This window comes from Zonotrichia albicollis, chromosome 27, assembly GCF_047830755.1.
Source record: "Zonotrichia albicollis isolate bZonAlb1 chromosome 27, bZonAlb1.hap1, whole genome shotgun sequence".
NCBI lineage: Eukaryota > Metazoa > Chordata > Aves > Passeriformes > Passerellidae > Zonotrichia > Zonotrichia albicollis.
Window position 1 is genome coordinate 1,420,975 of NC_133845.1, and position 24,875 is coordinate 1,445,849.

A 24,875-nucleotide genomic window follows, 5' to 3' on the forward strand; every position below is an offset into this window, starting at 1 on the left:
CCATTGGTTACATTTTGTTCCTGAAGCCTCCCAGCTTCTCAGGAGGAAAAATCCCAAGGAAAGGTTTTTCCATAAAAGATGTCTGTGACACAGGGGCTGGGCTGGGACTGACAGCACTGCCAGGGGCAGCTCCTGCCCTGCTTTGGGGCTTTCCCTGGGACACAGGGCAGGATTTTCTCTCTCCCAGCAGCACAGCCATAAATTCAGGGCAGGAAAGGTTTCCCAAAGCTTTCTGACATCCCCGCCATGGTGTTTGTCTCTTGTAGGTGATTAGCGCCTGTTTGGTGATTAACAAGTTTGCTGAAGTTACCTGGGAACCAGGAAAGTGCCGGTGGTGTCCTAGGGATGGAGGAGATACCAGGTGGAATTTCATCTCCTCACAGCCATTAAAAACAAGTTGATAAATCCCTCTCCCTCCATCCACAGACTTTCAGGAACCTACAGGAAGCCCAAAGGATCAATTAATGCACTTCATTATTCCTCAAGGAACAGACCTGCTTTGACTCTTCTTCCCTCAGAAAGAAGTGGCTCAAAGTCCCCCAATCTTGGAAGATGTTGCATCAAAACAACTTTGCTGTGCTCTGGAGCTGTTTCAGGGTGTGAAAAATGGGTATTTTATGATTGGCTTTTCGCAAATATTCAAAGGAATATTACATGTGTTGTGTTAGAAAGTGATGCTGTGTTAATTCTCTTAAGTACTGTGTTAAATATAGTTTCAGGTTATAAAAATTGTTAAAATAGAAACTGTGCTATGTAGGATACTTTTTTTAAAGAAAGGACTTGCACTGAGATAGCAGCCACAGGACACCTGAATCTTTCAGAGAAAGAGAATTTATTGCTCCCTTGTCAGAAGAAATGAACTTCTTCCCACCTCGAAGGCGCTGTCAGGATTCAGAGGAAGAAGTTGATGAAGACCAGACAGAATCCTGTGTTTGGATGGAATTTATGCATCATGGATGAGCTGTATGAATATGCAACAGGCTGTTGTTTTTAATGGTTAATCCTCTGTTCATGTGGGGCCTTTACTGGGCTCCTGCTGCCCAGAGAAAGTACCTGGACTGTCCATAACTCTTTGTTTTTATTGTCTCATATTGTCCTAATTCAAATTGTCCAAATTATTAATATTATAATTGTATTACTATTTTTTTAACCATGTTATTACTCTTAAACTTTTAAAATTTTAAAAACAAGAGCCTTCTGATGAAATCCTTTCTTCTATTCTTTTAGTATAGTTTTAATATAATATATATCATCAAATAATAAATCAAGCCTTCTGAAACACGGAGTCAGAGCCTCGTCTCTTCCCCAGTCTGAAAACCCCTGTGACCACGGGCACACCCCTGGGCCTGGCTCTCCCTGCCCCTCTCTGGGGACTCCTCCAGCCCAGCACTGATGTGCTTCAGGCTCCTGCCTGTCATGTTCATCACCTGTGATCTGACACTTTGAGGGGATTATTTAGGGCTGGAGCCCCAGTTAATGATGCTCCTGAGGGGCAGAGCAGAGATGAAAACTCCCCCTGGCTTTTCATCTCCCTGCTGTAAACACAAACTCTGTTCCAGGAGGGGTCTTGGAAGGGAGACACAGCCTGGACCAAGCCCTGGAACTGAGGGCACCTCAGCTGCAAGCAGAGGATGAAAGGCTCTGGGAAAGGGGCAGGCTTAATTCCCACCAAAAATCTGCATTATTCCTATTCCCCATTGATGCTGCTGGTAGTGTTCACCCCTCTCCTTTCCCAGGAGCTCCCTTGGACACCTCACTTTTTACAGAACTTTTCTCTTGGACACCTCACATTTTACAGAACCTTTCTGCCAGGGGGGTTATGACAAACAGTAGGACACAAACATGGCTTTTCCACATTTGGTTTAGCTTCTTTTTGGTTTATTTTTGTTTTCTAACATTTCAGCAGTGAGAGTGGAAGGGCAGTGACCCGCAGTGGCATCGCTGCCTCTGCTCCAGGTGGCTCCAGGTGCCTCTCAGTGCCATTAATGCCTTCCCTGTGTGCCTGAGCAGTGCTCTGGGGCTGGGCCCACACAAATTGCTCCCTGGGGAGGACAGTGATGTGTGGCAGGGCTGGTTTGCATCAGCCCAGCAGCAGCATCCAAACAGCCAAGCCAGCCCATGCCCCAGCAAGGCCTTGGGGACAAGAGCCTCAGCCTGGGGACAGGGACCCTCCTGGGGCTGGGCATCACTGAGGCACTGCTGGGGCTTTTCTCTGGCTATTTTGGGATTTTCAACCTCCTCCATTTCAAAGCAGGTCAGGCTAAGATGGCTCTGCAGCCCAGGCAGAGGGTTCAGGCAAGAGGGGAAGGTGTTTGCATCGCTGAGAACCTTTTGAAATTGCAAAGCTGCCTAAAAGATCCCTTAAATACTCGCAGGGCAGCATTAAAGCAAATATCCTTCCCTGGCAGGCAGCTGGGGAGGGGATCAGTGCCCCAGGTCAGGCCACTGCAGCCTGGCACCCCCTGCCCCCAGATCCATGGAAAATGCACCCCTGGGGAACATGAAGGGTGCCCAGGGACACCCAGGTGCCCAAACCCAGCCTGATTTGCCCCGGGGTGTCTGGGTTAGGAAGAAATCTCAGCTTTATTTGGGACAATCAAGACCTAGCACGAGGGCTGTGCCTGAAGCCCCCCCTGAGGAACAGGAGGAAGGGACCCCTGAGCTTCCCCCAGTGGGTGTGAAGGTCCTGGCCCTCGTGGGTGAGGAGGATTTGGCTGTGTGTCCTTGCTGAGGGCTGAGGTGGGGCTGATCTGCCACGAGAACATTCCCAGCTCTGCCCAGGTTGATTCTGCTCTGTAATTGAGAGGGTGAGAGCTCAATGAACAGAGGGAAAGTGCAGGATTCCTGTTTCATTCAGTTTGTTGCCTTCCCCAGCTGCTGTCTGGGCTCTTTGGATATGGAAGGAACCCCTCAGTAGATGCACAAGCTGTGAAAACCTGAGTTCCTTCCTTCTGCCAGCCCTCCCACCTGCCAGAAGCCACAGCTCCGAGCTGTGTTTCCTCCTCCGTGTGCTTCCTGTGAAAATGCACCCGCCTGCCTGGCTGGATGATCACCAGGACGTGCAATGCAAACCCCTCCTGCTCCACAGATGGAGAGGGAGACCTGCAGCCAGGAGAGGCTGGGGATGGCTCCCCACAGCTCCTGGGGCTCTCTTTTTGCACTGAGGCTGCAGAGTTGGGTCCTTCCCTGCTCCATGCCCAGAGTATTAATGCAGCTCTGTTCCCTGGGCCCAGGGAGAGCTCCCTGACAGGGTACCCTGTGCTTTTGTCTCTTTGATGGATGAGGCACCGTGCCCAGAGCATCTTCCTGATATCTTTTTCCTGACCTAAAGCATCCAACACGTTCCTTTTTAATATCTGGCTGAACTCTGCAGCTTGAGCAGCCCCAGCCAGAACATTTCCCTGTTCATCACTCAGCTCCTGCTCCAGCTGGGAGTGTCATCCATGTCCTCTCACTTCCTGCCTCTTATTGGTCACTTTATCACCACTGACAGCCCTGGGGATGCAGGGGAGGAATTCAGAGCTTCTGCACAAAGGTTTGAGTTCCTCCGGTGGCTCACAGCTCGTGGTTTGTGTGCTGGGATAACCAAGGCTGCAGTTTTAGCTCAGTGCTTCTGATTTCTTTCAAAAGTGGGGGAGAAATGCTCCCAGTAATTCCCAAGCACAGAGCCAAGGCAGAATCCAGGTTCCCTGAGCATCCTGAAGGGTGTCCTGGGTGAGGGTGGTGGCTCCCTCTATCTCCTCTGCTCTGGGGGGTTTTTAACCCCTGAGCATCTGCCACACCCACCTGCTGTCCCCTTTTCCCAGCTCTGGAAGGAATGCAGCTGGAATTGGAATTGCCTGGCCATTTGCTCCTGCTGGGCTGGCTGGAGAGCTCCGTGGAGCCAGGAGCCACTCACACACAACAAAACCCCTCTTCATCCCCGGGGATCCGTGCCAGCTCATCCTCCCAGCGCCAGCAGCTCCACGTGATCCCCCAGCAATTCCTGCAAAACAAAGCCAGGCCCCAGCTCCTGGCTGCAAACCAGCAACAGGGAAGCTTCCCACAGACCCTACAGGCCTTTGCATGGGTTTGTGCTGAGCTGGGAGGGCTGTGCTCCCTGGGATGGGATCTGCTCCCTGCGCCCCAAACAGTGCCCAGCATCTCCGGGGACATCTCTGCACCCAGGCTGCTCCCACGGGGAACTCGGGGTGCCTGGAGCTGCTCCTTGCAGGCACAGGCTCCTGGCTGGCCCTGCAATCAGCAGCCTGAGCTCTGGGCTGACTCAGCTCCCTGATTCACTTTTCATTGATGAACTGGGAGAGCTGCTCACAAACAGAAACTTGGCAGCAGCAAGGCAAAAGCAACATCCCTTAGAATGAGAAGTGAGCACGGAGGTGAGTGGGGCGTGAGGTACCAGTCAGAACCTGTCTGGTGCCACTGCAGGTGCTGTTTGTTCCCAGGTTTTCCCTCAGCTGGGCTGGTGGAGAAGGTGCTGGCAGGGCTGGGGTGGCAGAGCAGCCTCTGGGTGCAATCCCTACCAGTAAAACTGGGAGTGTTGGGGCTCCTCAGCCTGGGGCTCCCTCCCGGGCTCTCCCTGGGATGCTGAGGAGGGAAATGCTCCTTCCCAGAGCCCCCATTGGGAAATCTCCAGCTGGCAGGGAGGCTCAGCTGAGCTGGGCACAGCTCCCCAGGGAGCTCTGCTCTGCAAGTTTAACTCCTGGAAGAAGTGTTTGCTCTTTGAGTGTTTGTTCTTCTTTCCCTTCCTCTTTCAAACCCTGAATAAAAGCAAATCTCTGTGTCAAGAGCTGATGGAAGAAGTGAGACCATCCCTACAATCCCTGCCTCAGTTCTCACCCTCCACTTTAACACTTCTGCCTCAGCCTAATCCTTCTCATTGCATCCTGTTGCTTTTCCCCCTGGAAATCCCTCAGTGTTGTATTTGGAGGAGGAAAAGGGGTGAATTTCCAGCTGGGGCAGGCTGGATGAGCCGCAGGGCTGTCAGCAGAGCTGGGATGATTTACTCTGACCGAGCAGGAGCAGCTACAATCACTCACAGCTCCCTTTGTGCTGCTTTTGTCAGCTTGGGAAAGTGCTCCCAGCCCATCACACGTGGGCTCCATTCCTGCCAAGGAGACTCGGAGGGAGAGCTGATTGCCCCTGCCCTGGGAGCTGATCCTGGTGTGGGACACGCTGGGGATGCACCCTGGGGCAGCAGGTTTGGGGATCACTTTCTATCTTCATAGAAACAGCATTTCCCCTCAGTTCTGGAGGGAAAATCCTCTTTTTCCCAATTTCAAGCCTTGCCCATGGCAAAGGTGTCATTCAAACCACTAAGAGGGAGCTGGAAAAGGGGGGCTCTGCTCCTCAATCCCATTTTTTGAGCTCCAGACACAGCTTGTCCAAGCCAAGCCTTGTCTCCTTGCCAAGCTGTCTGTTAAATATTGCGGAAATGTTCGGAGCAAACAACATATTTATGCTTTCAGAGCAAATGATGGGTTTGTTTCCAAGCAAGCCCCCGTTCTGCCGTGATTTATCCCTGCAGCCTGCACCTCTCATTCCCTTTTAAAAAACCCACTGAATGCAGGTGATGTATTTTTGACGTGATTGATTTTGACCTGCCTGGGCCTGAGCTCAATGAATCAACACTGGCAATTCCTGTGCCTGTGCCTGAGGAACAGCCCCGTGGATCAGGGCATCCTTCCTCCATCTGGAATGTTCCAGCAGTGCCCCTCGTTCTGCAGCTCAGGGATCACCTCCATCACTCCAAACTGCAGCTGGGAACAGGTGAGTGTCACAGACATCTTTTATGGAAAATCCTTTCCTTAGGAGTTTTCCTCCTGAGAAGCTGAGAGGCTTCAGGAACAAAATGCAAACAATGGTTATCTGCTGCTGTGGAATGCAACAGGTGCATCTGGGATTGGTCTTGTGTGGTTGTTTCTAATTAATGGCCAATCACAGTCAGCTGGCTCGGACAGAGAGCCCGAGCCACAAACCTTTGTTATCATTCTTTCATTTCTATTCTTAGCCAGCCTTCTGACGAAACCTTTTCTTCTATTCTTTTAGTATAGTTTTAATATAATATATATCATAAAATAATAAACTAAGCCTTCTGAAACACAGAGTCAGATCCTTGTCTCTTCCTTCAACATGAACACAGTGACAGGTGGGAATGTCCCAGAGCAAAACCAGGGCTGTTTCATACCCTTTGCATTCAGCTTTCACTTGTTTTAAGGGACTTTAATCCAGGCTGACAGAGAAATTTAGGTGGGTTGATAGTGGCGCCATTAATATTTCCATTAATGTTTCCATCTCAGCTTTCTGGTGAGAAATCCTCTTGTCTTGCAGCACCTTCCCATTTCAGCCCTCAGAGGATCAATTAAAGGGCTCTACTCGCTGCTGCTCCCCCGAGCTCTCATCCTCGGGGCTTTTGTTTCCTGGCAAGCTGCACCTCGGGGATGCCCAGGTGTGCCCGGGTTTGGTGTTTGTCACACAGCCACAAACACAGCCCTGCCAAAAGTGACGGCTTTGGCAGCAAACAGCTCCTGGAGCCAGCCACTGGAGGGAGCCGCTGGAAGGAGGCTGGGCTTGGGCAATTTAAACAGGTGAAAATGTGATTTCAAAGGCCCTGGAGTCACTGTGGGTCCTGCCTGCCAACAGAGCTGGGGAGGAATGGAAATGCCCAGGTGATGGGCAGGTGGAGAGGGAATGTGTCACCATGCTGCAGAGCCCCTCACAACCATGGAAAACTCTGCAATATGGTGTGAGAATGTGGGCAAAAACCCTGTGTGGGGGTGAAGCCAAGGCTGGAGGGAATCCCCACACTGGGAGCAGCAATAAACCCTCACTCAGAGCAGTGAACCCTCAGTCACAGCAATAACCCTCACTCACACCAGTGAACCCTTTGGCTGCTCTCCCTGGCCCCAAGCAGGTGACAATGGACAGAACAGAGTGACCAGAGGAGCTGGGGATGCTCTTTGTCCCCAAACAGGTGACAATGGACAGAACAGGGTTCCCAGAGCAGCTGGGGATGCTCTTTGTCCCCAAACAGGTGACAATGGACAGAACAGGGTTCCCAGAGCAGCTGGGGATGCTCTTTGTCCCCAAACAGGTGACAATGAAAAGAAGGGATTCCTCAGAGGAGCTGGGGCTGCTCTCCCAGGCCCCAAACAAGTGACAATGGACAGAACAGAGTGACCAGAGGAGCTGGGGATGCTCTCTGGCCCCAAACAGGTGACAATGGACAGAACAGGGAGCCAGGGGCAGGATGGAGCCCTTGTGATGGCCAGCAGGGCTCCAGGAGATCTTTGCTGGCCCTTTCCCACAGCCCAGCTGTGCTCAGGAGCTCCTCATCCCCCTGGGCAGCTGCTGGGCTCCACAATAGGTTTGTTTCTCCTCACCAGGTCCCAGGGAAGGCCTGGGCTGGGAGGGGAGGCTGCTGGCCCCCGTGACAAGTGACATGATGGAGAAAATTGCCATGTCAGCCCCGATTAGGGACAGCATTTCCCTCCCTGCCCGGCCTGAGCAGGTCCCCGGAGCTGGGGATCACCTGGAGCTGCTGCCCTGCCCGGGTGGGGACGTTTGGGAGCGCACCCAGGGCAGGCTGTGGGGCCTGGGGGGTGCTGGAGCACATTTTCCTGCTTGACCTGCTCCTCACCCCTCCCTGTGCCAGCAGACAGGGGAACAATGAGCTCCTTTCTGAGCCAGGGTGCTCTGGGGGATTTTTGGCTGCTTCCTAGGGATGAGATCACAGGGAAAACAATTCCTTTTCCCCCTAATTGGAAGCTATCAGCAGCTCTCACTCTCCCTAGGTCCATTCAAAACCAATTGCTGGCTCTTGCAAAGCCCCTTCCCAACGGCCTGGGGTTAGAGACACAAGGCTGGGCTTAGCTCTGCCAGTGTTTTTGGGGGGCTCTGGGCATCACCTCCCTGTTCACCAGCCCCAGAGCACCTCTGCTACCCCTCGGGTTAACTCCCAGTGTCTCCATGCACGCTTTCCTCCCTTAGACAGGCGGAGCTTTGGGAAAAGTCCCAAATACCACCCTAAAATCTGCGTCCCAACCTCACCCAGGGGGCCTTTTCATAACAATGCCTTTCCATCCCACCCGACAGGGACCATAGGCAGCTGCCACCCTGATTACCCACAGCTCTGAAATCTCCTTTGGCAGGTTTGGTTTCCTTATTTCCTCACATTAACTGTTCCCCTGGGAGCCTGCAGTGAGGTTCTGTCCCAAGGAAAAGGAACAGGGGGCAGCTGAGGTGGGAGCAGCCCTGCCTGGGCTGTGGGCCTGGACATCTCTGGGGTTTCTGGAGAAGGAAATGAATCTGACTCCGTGTTCTTAAAAAGGTATTATATTATATTATATTATATTATATTATATTATATTATATTATATTATATTATATTATATTATATTATATTATATCATATCATATCATATCATATCATATCATATCATATCAATACATCACATTCTATTCTATTCTATTCTATTCTATTCTATTCTATTCTATTCTATTCTATTCTATTCTATTCTATTCTATTCTATTCTATTCTATTCTATTTCCCTGAAAGGGAAATGAATAATCCCCATCCCGGACCAAAGAGATTTAAAAGGATCTTTAGTGCCTGGCAGTGCCACTAACAGCACAGGAAGCTGCTCCAGGAGCCCAAACATTGGATTTGTGTGGAGAAAAGAGAACTTTTAAAACACAGATTGCCCAGGGGAGGAATATTTGCATGGAGATTTTCCTCCTGGCTGATATCACATCTCCCTGCCTGGGAAATGAGGCCAGGGGAGGGTTTTGCGTGCTCTGCATGGAGGGGGGAATGGGAGATAGCAGAATCACATTGGGCAGGTGAGAAATTGCCTCTCGCTTTCCTGCAGCCACGATCACCCCTCCGAGCCAGGGAGGGGGGGCTGGACACAGAAATTATCTCCAGAAAAAATAAAGCAGCTTTTAAAATAGCAGGCCTGGAGGAACAGGTAACTCATCTGCAGGAGCAGCGCAGTACAAGAGGAAATCCAGATTAATATTTAGCAGGAGCAACAAACCCTTAACACCACATTTCCCCCCAGAACATTCTTCTCTCCATTTTATTGTTCTTTCCCTTGGAATGCTTTGGAAACAACTCAGGTGATTCTTTGCAGGCTAAAGCAGTGATAAGAGTTTTTTGTGTTTCTATAATTTCGTGTACAGCTGATGGAGCAGATTGTGCTGCTGGTGCAGGTGCAGCTCCAAAATCCTTCCAGGTAATTGGGATTTTTTGAAGGAGCCATTATGGAATTTCTCATTTCCATCCCATCATTTGTGAGGTTGCAGCTCTTCTCTCTGTTCTAAGGTTGGGGTGGTTTTTTAATGGGTTTTTAGCCACTTCAGAATCTTTGTTTTGGATTTCAATATGGTTTTAATTAAAATAAAGATGTTAATGGCTCACTTAATGTTCATGAAAGCAACAGCAACACTCCCCCAGTGACTCACTTAAAGAAAGCACATCAGGCTGTGCCTTTATACTGAAATATCCTGGATGTGCTGTTTGCCCATTTTATCTCCTCACAACCTTGGAATAAACTGGGACTGAACTGAAATTCCAAAGAAAGATCCTGAAATGGCTAAAAACCCACAAAATTTGGCTTTCCCTCCTTCCCTTGGCTGGCAAAGCCCCTTAGCTGGGAGGAAAACAGGGCAATAATTGGGAATTTGGGGTCACCATGTGACTGCTGAGCGCTCTGTAAACACGGAAGGGAAACCCAAGGAACCTGGAATCAATTCTGGGGCTGCCCAGGTTCATCCTCTCACTGCAGTCACTCTGAATTCTCCTCTCCTTGCAAGCCCCCACCCTGCTGGCATCAAGAACAAATTAAAATATCCCTGTGTACCAAGCTGCTCTTAATAATTCCGTCAACCCTTAATTTGCTGCGGCTCAATTAGTGCAGCAGCTCATTGACATTGTTAAGGTTAATAACTGCGAGATGCAGAGGACAGGACTCCTCACCAGCCACGCTGATTGTGGCAATTGTGCAGCAAAGCAGGGGAGCAACAGGAAAATGTTATTTAGCAGCGCTCAGGCAGCAACTTGGGCAGCAGTCAAATCCCCTGGGAGAGCTGCAGGGTCCGTGGGTGCTCCATGGATGGTTCTGGGAGGTTCTGATGGGAAATTCAGGCAGTTTGGGCTGGGAGGGTCTTCCCTAAATCCTGGAGGATTTCTCCTTGTGCTGGAAGAGCCAGGTTTTGGTAAAAATTGGTAAAAAATTGCAATTTTTCTCATCACAGTGGTGTGTCTGGACTACAACAATCTCCCTGAGAGAAAAACACAGTGGAATATTGCCCCAGCAGTGCTTTGACCCTTTGTTCTGAGCATGGCCTTAAATAATTCTGCTTTTCCTCCTCCAGAGCTGCAGCCAGGCAGGACCACTCCTCCCATCACCACCACTGAGCACAGGAGTGATGGTTTAATGTATGTGCTGGAGTGACTCCTCAAATGAATCTTAATCACATGGGCTAATTAGAGGCTGTGTTTGTTAATCAGATGTGAATAGCAGGCTGATTTCTCTATTTAGATAAACGTCTGCTGCAGAACCTCTTGGCAGATGGGCCAGTGTTTGCTCCCCCCCAGCCTAAGTGGGCATTTTAGCAGGTTGCAAACATCATTTCATTGCTAATTAGGGACAAATGAAAACAGCAATCCTGGTGTCCAGCACGGGGCCCAGACCCTCTCCTGTGCTGGGAGGTGTTGAGTGCTGGAATTTGCCTTTGGAATTCCTGGATCCTCCTTGGGCTTCTGGGCTGAGCTGATGCCCAGGACTGCTCAGAACTCTCTCCCCCACAAAATCAATCAGGGTGGGATTTACTTGCAGGCTCTACATGAAGGGACCAAGGTGAATTCTAGGGGATGCCCTGTGCAGGGCCAGGAGTTGGACGTGGATGATCCTCGTGGGTCCCTTCCAACTGGGATTCCATGATTCCGAATAAAACTGAAACCTGGAGAGCTGGTCCTGTGGCTGACCCAACTCCAATCCAAGTTTCTGATGCCCTCAAGTCCAGAAACGAAGGCAAACAGGTGAATTTAGCCTTGAAAGGCCCCTGGGATGTGGGAGCTTTGCCTTCTGCCAACTCTGCCCTTCATCCCCATGGATGCTCTCCAGAGTGCTGGGCTGGCTCTGCCTGGGCCATCTCCTCCCTCCTGCCTCCTCCAGCCAGCAGAAATGACATTTTCAGCATGTTTGCCTTCCCTTGCACTCTCCAGAATTACCCTGAAGAGTATTTAAATATCTCTCCCATAATTACACCGAGTTCCCAGTGCCCGTATTCCCAGCAGCTCCTCTGCCAGTGGAAGTGCTGAGTTCTCCTGCTTTTATCATTCCTACCTATGGATTACAAATAGATCTTATTAACTGCTCCGAGCTGACACATCTATTGGAATAAAGGGGCTCCTTCCTTCGCAGGCAGCAGAACAATCTTCCTGTTATGCTAATAAATGCAGGAATTTGCATAAATCTAATCAGATGGGGAGGCTCAGATGGAGCCCAGCGCTCCTGGGGGTTTGGGAGAGCTGCTCCTGCCGGGGAATTGAGGGGGAATTGTCCCCACCAGTTGGGACTGGGCAGGGACTGGGAGGGAAGGAATGAGAGCTGTCTTTCCATCAACCCAGCTCAGTTTCCAGGGGATCGTGGTGCAGAGCCCGTCCTGGCTCTCCCAGCCTGTTGTATTATGCATTTCATGCATTAAATGTTGTGCTGGAGATAAGAAAAGGCAATTTGCTGCGAGCCCTGATTGTGCTGGACCATCCCTTTGGGTGAATGATGAGTGTGAGCACTGTTTGTGCTGCTGGGATGTGCAAGTGCAGCACCCCAAAACCCCCCGGGCCTGGAGCATCCCCAGCCTCACAAACCCCCTTTGCTCTGCTGGTGAACAATCCTCTCCCCTCCAACCCCACCCAGGTAAAGAAACCATCAAAAATTCCTGTGGATCTGGGGAGAGAAGCTGCTGGAAGGATTTGTGACACCCATGGCCTCGTGTAGGGTTTTGTGTCTTGGACAGTCCTCTGTCCCCATGTTTTCCATGTGTTGGAAAATAGGGTGAAAACCCTCAAGTCAGACCTTAAAAAAGGGGAGGATGGTTTAATTCCCATACAGAACCTTTGAGCTCCGCCTGCTCCTTGTACAACACCGGTAAATGAAATATTCGAGATGGTTTGGGCAGCACCTGCTCCTTGCACAACCCCTGTACAATGAAATATCCCCACCCAGATGGGCTGGACAGCCCTGTGTGCAGCACAGAGGTGGGATGCAATCACTTGGTTTGTTGTGGCTGAATTTTGGATTTTAGAAGCCTTTCATTGCCCATCACTGCTCTCTTGGAGCAGTCACAGCTCAAACAAACAAAAGCAGCACCAATGAGGGTGAGAGAAAAGCAGCCCTGCAGGTGATTTATCCCTGCAATGATCACTGCAAATTCCATCATTTGGTGCAGCTCCAAGAGCCTCACAGAGCATCCATAATGCAGGAAGGAACTTCAGACACTCCAGCAGGGCAGGACCCTTGGAGGAACGGGAGGTTTTCCTGAGAACCTTCAATGTGGCCCTAAATTAGGCCATAAAATGGAAGTGCTTTTTAAAGGCAGTCTTGCACAGTGGGGCCTGCACTGGCAGAGCTTCCTGGTGATTTAAGGGTTCTCCTTCCTCGTGGCTCCTGCAAAAACTGCAACAAACGGGAGCCTGGCTGCTGTGAAAAACACCCCTGCCCATAAAGCTAGGGGAAAAGCTATATATATATATATATATATATATATATAAATATACCTATATATAAAAATATATCTATAAAAATGTGATAAACATCTATAACCCCAAGCCATAAAACTAGGAGGCTGGGAAGCACTGGCAGGGGAAGAGCAAACCTGGATTTTTGCTTGGCTGCCGCTGGGATGTTTTTCCACGGTGTTCCTTGTAGTATTTACTCTTTTTTTTTTTTTTTTTTTTTTTTAATGGAGGCTCACATTGGCTGCTTTGAAGAAGAGAAAATCCCACAGCACTGAAGTGGCTCATTTGTCATCAAGCTGCTTTTTGGGGTGCTTTTGTTCTTTTGTTTTTTTGTGGTTTTGTTCTTTCTGTTACGTCATTTGGGTCTCCCTTGCTGGTTTCCAGCATTTCCTCAGGGTTTTCTTCTCTAACTTTTCTCGAGGCAGGGATGGTGCTGTGGGATGGGACCTGGGGCTGGGGCAGTTCTGCTCCTTTTGCTGCTGTCCCCACCTGTGCCTCCTTCCACTGCTTCACTTCAAATTTGTCCTTTGGGTGTGGTGCTTTATTCAAATCTGTTTGAATGACAATGTTGTGTTTTATGTGATTAACCAGGGCTGTGAGGAGCTGGGTCCTGCTCTGCTCCAGCAGAACCAGGGAATGAGGAGCTGGCTGCACAGGGTGGGCAGGAGCTCAGTGATCTGCATACAAAGAGCTGAGATAATGAAAAAGTCCAATTAAAACCATAAATCAGGTAAATCCTGGCAGGGCTGCACTGTCCCCTCCAACAGGAGATGGCTCTGCAGTGAGGGGGCTTTGCTGGAGGAATCCAGGTGGATTCTCACACCCAGGACAAAGCCACACTGGGCTTTCCCTTTTCCCTTTCCTTTTCCCTTTCCTTTCCTTTTCCCTTTCCTTTCCTTTTCCCTTTCCTTTCCTTTTCCCTTTCCTTTCCTTTTCCCTTTCCTTTCCTTTTCCCTTTCCTTTCCTTTTCCCTTTCCTTTCCTTTTCCCTTTCCTTTCCTTTTCCCTTTCCTTTCCTTTTCCCTTTCCTTTCCTTTTCCCTTTCCTTTCCTTTTCCCTTTCCTTTCCTTTTCCCTTTCCTTTCCTTTTCCCTTTCCTTTCCTTTTCCCTTTCCTTTCCTTTTCCCTTTCCTTTCCTTTTCCCTTTCCTTTCCTTTTCCCTTTCCTTTCCTTTTCCCTTTCCTTTCCTTTTCCCTTTCCTTTCCTTTTCCCTTTCCTTTCCTTTTCCCTTTCCTTTCCTTTTCCCTTTCCTTTCCTTTTCCCTTTCCTTTCCTTTTCCCTTTCCTTTCCTTTTCCCTTTCCTTTCCTTTTCCCTTTCCTTTCCTTTTCCCTTTCCTTTCCTTTTCCCTTTCCTTTCCTTTTCCCTTTCCTTTCCTTTTCCCTTTCCTTTCCTTTTCCCTTTCCTTTCCTTTTCCCTTTCCTTTCCTTTTCCCTTTCCTTTCCTTTTCCCTTTCCTTTCCTTTTCCCTTTCCTTTCCTTTTCCCTTTCCTTTCCTTTCCTTTCCTTTCCTTTCCTTTCCTTTCCTTTCCTTTCCTTTCCTTTCCTTTCCTTTCCTTTCCTTTCCTTTCCTTTCCTTTCCTTTCCTTTCCTTTCCTTTCCTTTCCTTTTCCCCTTTCCTTTCATTTTCCCTTTCCCTTTTCCCCTTGGCTTTTGCAGCACCTTGGACCAGAAGCATCTCCAGTTCCCACACCAGGAACGAGTCCAAGGATGGTGTCAGTGCCAGCTCTGCAATGTCTTGATTGCAAAACCTGCTCTTTTCCCAGGTTCCTAAATCTTCCTTTCTGGAGGTTTTAATTGGTGGTGAGCAAAGTAATGATCTGTCAGCCAGGCAATCCTTGCTCCATTCATCTTGCCAAAAAGGGGAAAAACCACGGAATTAAAGGAGAAAAGGATGATCTTGGAGGCGTTGAGCAGGTTAGTGATGCTGTGATGCTGCAGAGGTGGCCTGGCTGTCACCGGGGGCTGTGACACCCGGGCTGGGCATCAGGCCCAGAGCGAGGGCCAGGGGTGCCCCAGAGAGCTCCACTGAGGAAAAGCAATGTTTGATGCAGGGAGCAGCCTTCTCCTGCAGCACCGCCTGGAAACTCCATTATCTCTGTAATTTATTATCATATTATTGAGTGTGGCAGGTGCCTCAGCCCTGGCACTGCAGCTGATGGCAGGGCAGGGCAGGGCAGTGCCCACCCAGGCTGGGGCTGCCAGGGCTGGGCTGGGCCCTCCTGCCCTGCTGGGAGCCAGAGCTGCACACCCAGCTGGGAACTGCTCCTGCTGCACCCCAGGCACAGCTGGGCTGCGCTCATCCTTGAGTTATTTATTCCTTTCCCAGAGCCAAGAAGGCCAATCCAGAATGCATTTATATATTTATTTATTTATTTGTTCATTTATTTATTCCTTTCCCAGAGCCAAGAAGGCCAATCCAGAATGCATTTATATATTCGTCTATTTATTTATTTATTTATTCATTCATTCATGTCCCAGAGCCAGGAAAGCCAATCAAGACTGCATCTATCTATCTATTTATTTATTTATTTATTTATTTGTTCATTTCCCAAAGCCAAGAAAGCCAATCCAGACTGCATTAATCTATTTATTTATTTATTTGTTTGATTGATTATTTATTTATTTATTTATTCCTTTAGAGCCAAGAAGGCCAATCCGGACTGCAGTTATATATTTATCTATTTATTTACTTATTCATTCATTCATTTCCCAGAGCAAAGAAAGCCAATCCAGACTGCATTTATTTATCTATTTATTCCTTTTCTAGAGCCAATAAAGCCAATCTAGACTGCATTTATTTATTTATTCATTTATTCTTTTTCTAGAGCCAATAAAGCCAATCCCGACTGCATTTATTTACTTATTTATTTATTTATTCCTTTTCTAGAGCCAATAAAGCCAATCCGGACTGCATTTATTTACTTATTTATTTATTTATTTGTTTGTCTGTTCCTTTTCTAGAGCCAAGAAAGCCAATCCAGACTGCATCTCTTTATTTCTTTATCTCCTGTATTTCTATTGCTGGGGATTGCAGGGTTGGGGTGTGAGAGGCTGAACACTGAGCACAATAATTCAGTGGCTCCTGGGGTGGCTGCAGAGATGTCCTGGAGCTGTTGGGAAGCAGAATCCAAGGGCAGGATCTGGAATGGGAAATTCAAATGCTGATAAGAGCATTTCTTGCTTTAACCCAATTTCTGTTCAATATTCCTCTGCTGTTATCAGCTGGGTTTGTCAGGGTAGCCCCAGCTCCTGCAGCTGCCACAGCAAAATCCCAAAATCCTGCCTGTGCCTGCTGGGGCTTGGGGATGTGGTATTTTTGGGGGTTTTTTTGGGTTTTTTGGGTTTTTTTTCCCTACAAACAAATGTATCAGGGCCCTGCAGGGCACAGGGCAATGCCCCTCCTGCTTTTCTGCTGATAACATGGCAGCTTTCTCACAGGCAGCAATTTGGGAATTGCACAGATCATTTCATTTTCTTGCTGTTTTGTCCAGGCCCTGCTCTTCTCATCTCTCTCACAAATGCCCCTCTGAAGAGAAAACATAATAGAAAAGAGCCTGGGGAGAAAAGCAGAATATTCAGTGATTCAGGGATCCTCGGGGAATAGTTCAGCTTTTACTGCACAGTCACCACCAGGAAAGATTGTAAATCACTTCTCTGCCTTCCTCTCATTGCCTTGCTATTTAAAAATGTAATTAGATCTGCATGTTCCTTGGTTTTAATTTTCATTATGTGTCTGGAGCTGTGTTGTTAAGGTTGTTTGATGTTGGCTCCTAAGTGAAAATAACTCTGCTGCATCCTGAATATCCCTGCACTTGATTCCACTTTGGATCAGAGAAATGTATTATTTTAAAGATAATAACTACCAAAAAAAAGCATTTGAAGATATTTAATTCACATTTTCCAAAGGGTTTCTGGCTAGACCAGAGGCTGGTGTTATCTGCAGAGTTTGATAACAGACAGGAAAAATTCCCTGTGCTCTCCTTGGGGTTTTGTTTGGATGTGTGGATGGGGATCTCAGGGGTTGTGGACAGGGGATTGATGCTGAAACTTTAAATGGGACAGACAGGATGGAATAAAGGAGCTGTAAATGCACTGCACACTCTGGGGTGTTTGTGCTGCTGGTGCAGGGTTTGTTTTGCTTTGCTTTGTTTTGCTTTGCTTTGCCTTGTTTTATTTTAGTTTGGTTTGCTTTGGTGTTTTTTTTGTTTGTTTTGTTTGGCTTTGTTTCGTTCTGTTTGTTGGTTTATTTTTTCTGTAAACACAAACAGTGAGAGGGCAGCCGATAATTCAGGGATGGATCTGAGCTGTGAACTCTTCCTTACCCTTTAATGGTCTTTGTGGGTGAAGCTTTCCCTAAATCATGTCAGGTTTTTCAGCATGGGGACTCCTCTGAGTTGGGTTGGGGCTGTCAGAGGTGCCTCCCTTGCCCCTTTTACAGAGAATCATACAAAGCCCTTTTCCTCCTCAAATAAGGATCTTTTCCTCCTCATACAAAGCCCTTTTCCTCCTCATATAAAAACCTTTCCTCCTCAAAACCCACGGCCTAGGAAACAGAATTGAGAGTTGCACGAGGCATTATAGGGGGAAAAAAAAAAGGTAAAATTTGATATGATGCTTCTAATTCAGGCATTTGAGCTTTGCACGGATAAAAGAATCCATTCCCACCTCCCAACAATTTCTGCTGGAGCCCTGGCAGGGCAGGGCAGGGAGGAGCCCGAGCTCCCTGTGCTGCTGCCCTGGGTTGGTGCCCACTCCTATAAGCTCCCAGAGCTGTCTCCTGTCTCCCAGCATTAAATTCCTCATTATCTGCCTGCTTAGAGACCAAGACTTTCAGGGCCAGGGCTGCTTGACTCAGATTTTGTCCAACAGCTGATGAGAGAAGTCTTTGCTCTGCTTGGGGTTCTCTGGGGAATGAATTTCTCTGGACTTGGAGAGGAGTGCTGGTGGAAAGGTTGATCTAAGATTGAATTAACTGGGATAACTCTTGATCAGCAGCAGCTCTGGGACGTCAGCCTGTGAATATTCAGGTGCAAAGTGTATTTTCCCTAAAATTTTCACCTCCTCTTCAGGGCAAGAAGGAAATGGGAGAGAGAAACTCCTTTTGGTGCAGGTGTCATTCTCAGAGAATGGAAATTATGATTGCAGCATTTGCAGTCATAGGATGAAACTTTCCTAAGTGACAATTAACATGAGATATCTGATGGTTTCCTCTGCAGAGTGACAGGCAGGAAGTTTCCAGCTGCAGCCAGCCAAGGGACTTTGCTCTTCCCCCTGGAGCCATGTCACAGCAGCTCAGTAATTTGCTGTGTCCTCTGTAATGATTCCTCCCTTGGTTTGTTCCTCCTCCCTTCTCACTCCCCCAGCACTGAGGGCAAGTTCTGTCCTTTTATTTTGTGATGAGAACAGTTAGAAACGGAGCTCAGCAAGAAAAACTCCGAGTTTTTCCCAAGCAAGGCCAAACCATGCAGAGCAAACCGTTTCTGTCTCCCAAGGAACAATCCTTCAGGAGCCAGGTGCTGCAGCTCCATCAATCCTGGTGTCAGCAGAGCAGTGGCTTGTGAAAGATCAACTCCAGAGCAGGCACAGCACTGGGGGACAGGGAAATGCCTCTGCCCTGCCCATCCATCTCTCTCACAAGGCCAAACTGAGAGACATTGCTGAGAACATTGCTGAGAACAACCAAACAGAGCACTGCTGCTCCCTGCCCGTGCTCCTGGAGAGGGCCTGCTGATGGAGAGAGGGATCCCAGCCCTGGTACAGGGATTTCCAGCTCTGCTTTCCAGAGGAGACTCTGCAGCTCCTGCTCTGCTTTGTGGGGAGTCTGGGAGTCACCGGTGCCCCTGAGAGACCCAAACCCAGCCTGGACCCAAACCCAAACCTGAGGTGTGAATTCCTTCTCCTGGTTCACACCCTGTGCTTTCCCTGCATCCCTCCCTGCTGGGGCATTTCCACCTGCAGCAGTTCCAGAGCTTTCCCTGGAGCAGGGATGGGATCAGGTGTGAGCCCAGCGAGGATCTGCTGATGGAGAGACAGATCCCAGCCCTGGCACGGGCATTCCCAGCTCTGCTTTCCAGAGGAGAATCTGCAGCTCCTGCTCTGCTTTATGGAGAGTCCGGGACTCACTGGTGCCCCTGAGAGTCCCAAACCCAGCCTGGAAGTGCTTCCCATCCCTCCTGAGGTGTAATTCCTCCTCCTGGCTCACACCCTGTGCTTTCCCTCCCTGCTGGGCCCTTCCCCCTGCACCTGCAGCAGTTCCAGAGCTTTCCCTGGAGCAGGGATGGGATCGGTGCTGCCATGGGGTTCTTGTGCCAGGCTGGGGCTGCACAACTGCCCCAAACCAGGGCCAGACACGAGCTGGGACGTGAGGGCGCTGCAGACAACATCCAGCAAAGCACAAATCTGTCACCATCACATTTTCTGAAAAATCCCTTTGCCCCAGGATTCTTTATTGGAAAGCTGAGAAGCCTCAGAGAAAAAGAAAAACAATAATTATCTGATTTGCTTCTCCTCTGTTTGGCTGCTTTGGAATGTGGCTGGAGATTGTTTATCCAATAGGTGATTGTTTGATTGGTTTCATGTGAATTGTTTTGACTTAATGGCCACTCAGGGTCAGGCTGTGTCAGGACTGGAAGGAGTCAGGAGTTTTTCATTATTATCTGTTAGCCTTCTGTCTGAATCCTTTCTGTATTCTTTAGCATAGATATAATATAATATAATATAATATAATATAATATAATATAATATAATATAATATAATATAATATAATATAATATAATATAATATAATATAATATAATATAATATAATATAATATAATATAATATAATATAATAATATTCAGCCTTCTAAGAGCATGCAGTCAGATTCATTCCTTCCTGCCACCCCAGAAAACACCACAGAAATTCTGATTTTTTAATGCTTCCCCCCAGTTCTCTGTACTACAAGTGCAGGGAAGGATGAGATACAAGACATCCATGCCCAAAACTGATTTTTTCTACACATTTCCACCGTGCCTTTGTTTTAGCAAACCCTGCCTGCCTGCTCCAGTTTATCAGCCCCATCTCAGCTGCAGTGGATGCTGGCCAAGGCTTTATCATTTAATTTTGCTGCCATCCCTCATTCCTAATTCATAACCCAGCTCCCTGACAAATTGAATTTGTGTAACACAGTAAACAAAGGAGCCTCCACTCCAGTTCCTGTGCTGGACAAACCTGGTTGGGAGCGGGCAGGGCTGGGGACAGGGACAGCCCCACTGAGAGCCCAGCCTGGTCCTTGTGCAGCCCAGCCAAGAGGAGCTGGCTCCTGGAGTGATCACCTGGAATGATATTAATTACTCTCTGCAAGGAAATGGGGGGAGCCTCTGTGTGCAGTGACAGCCAACAGGTGAATTCAGCTTTATTCTTGATAAAGGGGGGGTTTGCACAGCCTGGGCCCAGAGGGGCTGATGGAGATGAAACAGAATTTCAGAGCTGCCCTGAGCTCACCTGTGTCCAGCTGTGCTCCCTCCACTGCAGCTTAAAACCATTTATCTTCCCTCACCAACAGGTTTCCCACTCCTCCATTCTCAGCCTTTCCCTATCCCTCTATTTATTGTTATTTTCTCCCTTTTCCCACCTTTCCATGCTCAGCCTTTCCCTATCCTTCTGTTTATTGTTATTTTCCCCTTTTTCCCACTCCTCCATGCCCAGCCTGTCCCTATCCCTCTGTTTATTGTTATTTTCCCCTTTTTTTCCACTCCTCCATGCCCAGCCTTTCCCTCTGTTTATTGATATTTTGTCCTTTTTCCCACCCCTCCTTTCCCTAATCCCTCAGATTATTGTTATTTTCTCCCTTTTCTCACCTTTCCATGCTCAGCCTTTCCCTATCCTTCTGTTTATTGTTATTTTCCCCTTTTTCCCACTCCTCCATGCCCAGCCTTTCCCTGTCCCTCAGTTTATTGTTATTTTCTCCCTTTTCCCACCCCTCCTTTCCCTGTCCCTCAGTTTATTGTTATTTTCTCCCTTTTCCCACCGCTCCTTTCCCTGTCCCTCAGTTTATTGTTATTTTCTCCCTTTTCCCACCCCTCCTTTCCCTGTCCCTCAGTTTATTGTTATTTTCTCCCTTTTCCCACCGCTCCTTTCCCTGTCCCTCAGTTTATTGTTATTTTCCCCCTTTTCCCACCCCTCCTTTCCCTGTCCCTCAGTTTATTGTTATTTTCCCCCATGGGAGCAGCCTGGAGGTGGCTCAGCTCCCTGGCAGGGATGGGAGCAGCTCCACTGCCCTCCTGATTTACACCAGGGCTGCTGATCAATCTGCCACCTCAAAATGCATTTTTTCTCCCATTTTTCCTCCCATTTCTGTCAAAAGCCTGAGCGTCTCCCATCCTATAAGTGTTGATTATAGAAGAAAAAAAAGAGAGAGAGAGAGAGAGAAATTCCTGTCACTCCTTTGCATCCAAACACAGCATCCAGGGAGACAAAGTCTAATTTTAGAGTGCATCAGAGACAGCAGCATCTGAGAAACTCAGCTCTGCCCCTGGGGAGGCTGCGTGTGTACCTGCAAGCAGCTGATAATAAATAACTCTGCAAGGTAGAAACAAAAATAAGCAGAGATCCTTCTCCTTTTGAGCCCAGCTTGCTCCCAGCCCTGTTTCCAGGGGCAGGCAGGGCTCAGTTGGTGCTCTTGAAGGGATGTTTAAAGAGGGAAAAGCCTGTGTTGGCTGCAATGAAAAGGGCAGGGTTTGGGGTTTGGGTGGCACGTTCCTGTGGCAGATCAGCATCACAAATCCTGCTCCCCTCTGAAATTCATCTCTTCTGCATTTCCTTCTCCCTTTGAGGCTTTCAGTTCAAAGCCTCGTGGGGGAAAAAAATAATCCTGACAATGGAGAAGAGATATTGAGCCTTCCCAAATACCTGAAAAACAAGGTTTTCCTTCTGGGATTGGCATGTTATTATAAATATACACATTTGTGGCCGGGCTGCTGAGACAAGAGGAGAGGTTTGACCCAGTGGGGCAGCAGGGTCAGGGTGCAGGGGGGGAAAAACTCCTTGGAGTGAAATCCAGGTGGGCTGAAAATCCAGGGAATGAAAATCCAGGGGCATCTCAGGAGGGATGAAAATCCAGGAAATGAAAATCCAAGGGAATTCCAGGTGGGCTGAGAATCCAGGAGCATCCCAGGCAGAACAAGGGACTCTTTTTGTGGTGGAAGGCACAAACCTGGGGCTCAGAGGTGGGAAAAGAGCTGGAAAAGGACCGGGGTCAGGTTTTGTCGAGGGAATGAGAAAATCTGGGGCAGAATTGGGATCAGAGTTTGTTCAGGAATGGGAACAACTGGGGCAGAATTGGGGTCAGGGTTTGTCCAAGGAACAGGAGCAGCCTGGGCTGTGGCACTGACCCATGGGCGCATTCCTGGCTGTGGCACTGACCCATGGGCGCATTCCTGGCTGTGGCACTGACCCATGGGCACACTCCTGCCTGTGGCACTGACCCATGCCCACACTCCTGCCTGTGGCACTGACCCATGGGCACACTCCTGCCTGTGGCACTGACCCATGGGCACACTCCTGCCTGTGGCACTGACCCATGGGTGCATTCCTGGCTGTGGCACTGACCCATGGGCACACTCCTGCCTGTGGCACTGACCCATGGGTGCATTCCTGCCTGTGGCACTGACCCATGGGCGCATTCCTGGCTGTGGCACTGACCCATGGGCACACTCCTGCCTGTGGCACTGACCCATGGGCACACTCCTGGCTGTGGCACTGACCCTTGGGCACACTCCTGCCTGTGGCACTGACCCATGGGCACACTCCTGGCTGTGGCACTGACCCATGGGTGCATTCCTGCCTGTGGCACTGACCCATGCCCACATTCCTGGCTGTGGCACTGACCCATGCCCACACTCCTTGCTGTGGCACTGACCCTTGGGCACACTCCTGCCTGTGGCACTGACCCATGGGCACACTCCTGCCTGTGGCACTGACCCATGGGCACACTCCTGCCTGTAGCACTGACCCATGGGCGCATTCCTGCCTGTGGCACTGACCCATGCCCACACTCCTGGCTGTGGCACTGACCCATGGGCACACCCCTGGCTGTGGCACTGACCCATGCCCACCCTCCTGGCAGGAGGATGCTGCACAGCCCCCCTGGTGCCCGCCAGCCCCTGCCAGCCCTCCCTGGGTGTCCCTGGTGTCACCAGGGGCCCTGCACAGCTCGGTGGCACGGGGGACAGTGACAGGCTGTCAGCCAGGCCCCGGTGTCACAGCCAATTCCACCTTCAGGAGCAGGATGCACGAGGCATGCTGGCTAATTGAAAGCAGAAATGGATGATTGTCTGTGCCATCATCCCTCTGGATGACACTTGAAGGAGATGACATTTGAGTGAGGTTTGCTGTTAAAATAAGCAGGAGTAATTCCCATTTTTGGCCATTGGAATAAATGTGTTTCTTTAAAGGGCTCTGGCAGGGAACAGAGTTCTGCTGCTCTGCTCCCCTCTGGCTGCTCCAGAGACCCCTGGGGCTCCCAAAGCCCTCCCTGCAATGAACTCCATGAGCTCAGTCACTGGTGGAGCCCCTGGTGCTGCTGAACTCCTGCTCCCAACGAGCTGCCAGCTTTATTTTGCAGCTTTATTTTGCAGGTTTATTTTCCATCAGGGGCCCCTGAGGACCAGGATGCTGTGAGTTAATAAACACCTCTGCTGCCCCAGCCCCACATCCACCAGGCAGAGCACAGCCCCACTCCCAGGCCAGGAATTCCTCTCTTAGCATTAAATGTCCTCCCACCATCCCAGACCCCATCCAGCCTGCCTGGGACACTTCCAGGGATGGAGAATTTCTGAGCCAGCCCTGCTTTTCTGCCTTTGTGAAACACAGCTCAGACAGCAGGACAGGGGCAGGCTGCTGGAAATGCCTTGGGAAAGGTTATTGCAGATCTGTTCTCAGTGTTCTCCTCTCCTGGAGAACCTGTTCCAGGGGAATGCTGGAACATCTCAGCCTGCTGTTAAAAGGGCTTGAAATATTTTGGGGAATTACAGAAAAAAATGCCCCTGGCAAGTCCCAGGAAGTCCTGCTGAGCATCCAGAGCCAGAAGAAAATGTATTTTCTCATTTTCCATCTCCCCAGAGGAGCAGGGCCAGGGGCTGGTGGGAGTTGCTGGTGATTGCAGCATCCCAAGGGTGTGATTACAATTTGTCTCCATTGTGAACACTCCAGTTTAGGAATAATCACTTTGTGTAACTCCAGCTCTGTCCCTTTGGCTCTGCATTTAAAAACACCCCAGAAAATCTTCGGAGCCTCAGATCCACCAGTCCCTTGCAAAGGAAGGGCACAGAGTGGGGTCAGCCACACCCAAAATCTGCGCTGAAATCTGGATTTTCCATCAGCCCACCAGCAGCAGCACTGGGATAGTTAAGCTGAAGCCATTAATTGAATTAACAGCGCTGTGTAATGCTCTGTCTGCTTTCAGGAACACGGGGTTTCATCCTGGTGGTTTGTGCAGCATTGATTTGCTCTCAGGAGCTGCAGGGACGTTGCCACGTGGCTCTGCGAGAGCTGCCCCAGACATTTCCGACCGAGGAAATCAGAGAAACTTCTGCAGCCTCAACAAAAGACACGAGCTATTCCTGCTGCAGACCTCGGTCTGCCTTCCCCTTCCACTGGGGCAATAAACACATCATTTACTGATTAATTCTGTGCCTCTGGCTGCTGCCCGAGCGTTCTGTGGCTTCCCTCTCCCGCTTCCCAGCTTGCTCACAGGGAGAGCTGCTCCAGCCTCCCAGCCCATAAACGCCACTGGAACCCAGCTTAAACCTCCAGGTTGTTGGGAAAAATAAAAAAATAAAATAGATAAACGCCTTCCCTTCAGTTTTAGAGCAGCCAGAGCTGGCTGTTCCAGCAGGAGATGGAGCCAAACTGGGTTTTCTCAGCTTTGTGCTGTGCCTGCACCTCCTTCCCGTGCTCCTGGTGAAATTCTGTGTAAAACGCAGCCCCAGCTGCTTTTGGAAGCTGCAGTCCTGCCCAGAGCCTCATTCCCTGCCTCTGCTCCTCGCTGCACATCTGGGAAGGCAGCTTTTGTTGTCAGAGGGAATCAAGGAGTGCAGAAAGAAAACATTAAAAATAAATCTCCAGCTCATGGCAAGGGGCTCCTGCTGCCCAT

The 24,875-nt window shown here is 49.4% G+C and overlaps 1 long non-coding RNA gene across 1 annotated transcript; it reads left to right on the top strand.

Annotated features, from left to right (window-relative positions):
* The first annotated feature begins 4,032 nt into the window (after nt 1-4,032).
* Nucleotides 4,033-24,770, top strand: LOC141725215 (uncharacterized). The gene is made up of 3 exons (XR_012577064.1): nt 4,033-5,766; nt 14,504-14,654; nt 24,186-24,770. It is a non-coding gene; the product is annotated as an uncharacterized LOC141725215 (long non-coding RNA).
* Nucleotides 24,771-24,875: the final 105 nt, after the last annotated feature.